General features: G+C 32.8%; 1 long non-coding RNA gene across 1 annotated transcript; it reads right to left on the bottom strand.

Moving 5' to 3' along the window:
- Positions 1 to 443: 443 nt before the first annotated feature.
- Positions 444 to 4,474, bottom strand: LOC122313762. The gene is made up of 2 exons (XR_006243494.1): positions 4,088 to 4,474; positions 444 to 1,886 (listed from the first exon to the last, which is right to left on the bottom strand). It is a non-coding gene; the product is annotated as an uncharacterized LOC122313762 (long non-coding RNA).
- Between the last annotated feature and the right edge of the window lie 293 nt (positions 4,475 to 4,767).

The following is a 4,767-nucleotide window of genomic DNA, read 5'->3' as shown; positions in this document are numbered from 1 at the left end:
TTCTACACGGATCCTTTATAGCGATGTTGTTCAAAAGTATAATAGATTTTTATCTCCACCTGAAAGAGGTTGAATAGTAAATTTGGGGATCCTCAAGGGGTAGCTTGAGGCGGGACATAGGCAGTGGGGCCGAACCTCGTTAACATACTGAGTTTGCTTCTCTTACCCCTTACTCTTTATATTTATTGCTACTTCGTATTTTGTTTATATTTTATATTGCATATTTGATTTATAATTCTTAATTTTTTAAATACAACTCAATTCACCCCCCTCTTGTATTAGTCATCTGGGCAACAAAAATAATAAAATATTATAAATTTAATAATATTTTTTTTTCAATTTTTTTTTCTATTAATTGAAACCAAAGTGCCCACAAATATATTTAGTTATAATATTTATGCCGACCACAAATACATTAAGTTACAAATCAAAAAACACAATACTGAACACAATAATTCTGCCCATCACAAATACATTCAGTTACATTACAGCACCATTGAAAAAAACCTGCACATTACATTTTCACCTAAAAAAAAAAAACCAATGAGATAAGCACAAGTCATCACCAACTGATGGTTATACATTTCAGCCCATCACGAAAATATGCACCCATCCAAAAGTCAGCCCATCACAAAAATACACACACATCCAAAAGTCAGCCCATCACTAATGTTACTACCCATCACAAAAAATAGAGACAATGTCCAATAACAAAGTTGCTATCAAGTCACATGTATTTCCATCACATGTGGCTAGACGGCCACTAAAATCAAACAAAGTTTACGTTAAACATATACTACTGTTAAACATATACTTACACACCTCCAAAAGGATGGGTCCTCGGATGGTGATGTGATTGCAACTCTTTCATTAAGGCATCGAAAATTTCATCCTAAAGACATTGGAAATAGATTTGCTGCTTTGCTTTCATCCCATCAAGATCTAATTTCATTATTTTAGCTTCGAACTTCTTCTTCTCTAGTGCAAGATGTTCATCTCTATCCCGCTCCGCCTTGCTGTAAAATTCTCTTCTCTCCACATTGAATGTATTTCTATCAGTAGTCAAGCGAGCTAAGGCATGGTTAAATTCAATATCTATTTCATCTTTAGACTTCCTCTTTCTTTCTTTTACTTTCTAGGTCCTCTTTCCTGGAGGTCTCTCATGGATGACCTCCACATTGTCATCCAACATATCGTCTCCGTCTAGAGTTAAACTAGCACTGGCCGGACGTCTTCAAGGTGGTTTTCTCCTCGTTGACTTTGTTTACTGATGTTGTTACCATTTTGGTTGGTGTATTAATAGACACCAACAATGCTCCATGGTAAAATTTGCATTCTCATTTTCTCTGTATAATATTTTCGCCTTCTCAATCTCAAATGAACAAAATGATAAAGTTAGTATGTAAATAAGCCTAAGCATATAAAACAATAAAAGAAAAACAAAATTAATACCTCATCGACCTCTATGGTACCACTCAGATGCAAAGATTCTAGTAGTGTTATAGCAGCACAAAACTTGTTTGTGCATTTTTGAATCAATCGCCATCGATTGATAAATGATGCAATTGAACGTTCAGGAGTGTTTGGTTTTTTATACTCATGTTAGTATTCATAAATTATTTCCCACATTTGTGTAGATTTTTTGTCAGTCCCTCAAATAGCATCAATGCTAATGTTTAGCCAAGCAGAAACAAGGAGATTATCCTCCTTTGTGGTAAAAGACACACCTCGTTGAGATTTTTTAGTAGGTGACCTTCGTTCACTTTCAACTTGTGATAGTTGGAACACCACATTACCATGTATGCTATTGGGTGCTGCCCTCCTCTTGCCCGCCACTTTGCAAGAGTGTGGTGAAAAAGGAATCCGCATCAAATGAAGGCTCCATCCTTGAATAATTTGAAGTTCATCATAAAAAAATATAAACATCAACTTATTAAACATATATTAAGAAATTGCATAATCACAAACAACTAGGAAAATGGGCACAACAGCAGCTTTACAAAGAAATGAATGTGTTTGTATTGTGTTTCTATTGTTGTAGAGAATTTACTTGTAATAGCAGCAAAAGAAAAAAACAATAGCAGCAGGAAAAGAAAGAATAGCATCAGCAGCAAACTGCTGACAGATGATGGCATATGTTTATGTATTTTCATTAATTGGGGTCAAATAATTGCATGTTTGGGATTGTAGTGAAAAATATAACTTATAGCTTTAAGACTTATAGCTTATAACTTAAATAATAAGCTCTAGACTTTAAAAATTGTTTACTGTTTGATAAACATGTATCTAAAGTACTTTTAAAGTTAGTTACGTTAATTTTTTAAAAATATATAGTTATCTGCAGGAACTTTTCGATAAAAGCTTCAATTTGGTGCTTTTTAAAAAAATAGACTTTCAGCTTTTTTATGTGATTAAAGCAATTTTTATAAATTTACCAAACATATCATTTTTTCTTTAAAAAAGCTTTTAAAAAGTTAAAAGCACTTTTTAAGTTTTCAAACTCAATCTCAAATAGGATCTAAGTTAAGATGAATAGCTGCATATTATTAATATGAACAACTGCATAAAAATAATAGTGGTGACCTACCAGAAGTAACTGTGCCCCCAGTTTTCAACTATCTTCTTCATTATTTTAGATTGGTATGTAGAGAGAGTGGAGAATTTGATGCATTGGATATATATTAAAAACTTGGTAAAATGAAACTCCTTGTGGATTTCCCAGATGTTCAATTGATTTAAATGAAAACTTTCCTCATCAAATCCAAAACCCAATTATAAGCATTGAAAGCGTATGTAATAAGAACAAACCAAAAGGAAAATTCATCCAAATAAAGAAAATTTGAAAAAAAAAAGAAGAAATTATTATGAAGATTTCCCATTCTGCACAATGTTTTTCAATAAAATACTAGTTATGTCTACAACATCCATCCTTAAGATGTGAAAAATAACCTCAATGAGACAATATAATGTTCTAAAAATGATCTAAAGACCAGAAAGTTGGGCTTTAGAAATCAATGTGTATAATAATATTGGAAAGATTGGTCAATCTGCAAGAATATTTGCCAAGATCATGCTTATGGACCCCACCTTCAGGTTTAGTGGCAATTCTGTCATCTTTGAGTAACCAAAACTCATTAAAGAAGATGGTAGGATAGTAGTTCCTTGTACTAGGCTCATCATTCAAATAATGCGCAACATTTGGAGGTGCAACATTATAGGTGCATCTTGTAAAATTGTTGAATAAATTGATTGTAATTAGAAAAGATATACCGATCTAGGATCCTGTACTCTGATTTTTATTGTTTCAAACCATAATCTTAATTTCAAACTAGGCATGACTCCATATTGTTGTCAATCTTTACATTCTAAAATTAATCTTACACTATCAGGCAAATTGATAAACATGCCTGGTCATAGGAATTGAATATCTTTACATTCTAAAATCAATATTTACATTTTAGCCAATCATTCCTTTCTTGGTCATAGGGACTGCATATCAAACATATAAAGACAAGACTCGATTCCTAGGCACAAATTTAAATTTAGATTATTTATCCAAAAGGCCCAATCTAGTAGAATATTTTTTTTTTCTTGCTCAGAAACAACTGTAAATGCAAGATATTACGAGTCCACACTCCAAACTACCAGATAGCAGAACTTGCATGGGCATAAAGTATTTTAGCTAATGCTGCTAAAACTGAAGTCGAAAAAATATTACCCATTATCATTTCTCTCTTAATTTCCCCAACCTTCTCAACATCAACCAAAGAGTAGAAAAAATACTATACAAAATTAAATGGGAAACAAAGATCATCATTATATAACACACCTAGATCAAGACCCGATGCAAACTATGATGAAAAATATTCAGCAAACTTAAGTACAGACTCCTTATGTGTAAATATTTAACTTCCTAACAGTCGAATCGCCCCGAAAAATGGAGTACTACCAAGAAAAGGAGCAACCTTTATTACAAATTATATGAAAAGAAACAAAACCTAAACCATGAAATTACAAGATCAAGCCACGAGATAAAAATTAGGAGTGAGAAAAAAAATACAGGGAAAGAGAGAATTTCGAAGCTCACCCTAGAACACCCCTTGAGAGCTTAGTAGAGAGAATAGGAGAGAAAAGGGAGAGAGAGCTGGGGAAGATGAGAGAGCATCAAGGCACCGTGTGACATAAACCCTTGTTAATCTCAAAGAAATGAAATGTACGCACCTGGGACGATAATGTTGTGAAATCTTTCTTAGAGTTTCTGGACATTGGGTTGAACGAAAATGGTGAAGAGGAAAGGGAGAGTAGGAATGAAAATGGTGAAGAGGAGAGAAGGAGGAAGCTCGGTTGGGTCTTGGGAAACTGAATTTCGAAGGAAAAGGAACTGGCATGGGATTTTATCGAATAAAAATAACATTTGGTCTTTGTACAGTAGTCTTGCATATATGACTGCTGAGGATGATTAACTGTAGCTCAAAGTCATATATTTTGTATTTGGATAATCCATTGTAGGGAATTTTATGTGTAAGTTAAATTTTTCATTTCATTAGTATTTGAATAATCCAATGCCAGTGCTCTAAACTGGTATCTCCGGTTTTACCAGTTTTGGTCCGGTTTTCCCGTTTTAATAGTATTAGTTATAATGATTAGAATATCTATATATAGTATTTGTTATAGTGATTTTAATTTCTTATAACTATATCATTGATAGTGATAGTATTAGTATTACTATATCATGATTTCATATATAATTATTTAGTATAGTGATTT

This window comes from Carya illinoinensis, chromosome 1, assembly GCF_018687715.1.
Source record: "Carya illinoinensis cultivar Pawnee chromosome 1, C.illinoinensisPawnee_v1, whole genome shotgun sequence".
Classification (NCBI taxonomy): Eukaryota; Viridiplantae; Streptophyta; class Magnoliopsida; order Fagales; family Juglandaceae; genus Carya; species Carya illinoinensis.
Note: the sequence above shows the minus strand (reverse complement) of the source record. Positions and strands in the feature narration are given on the sequence as shown.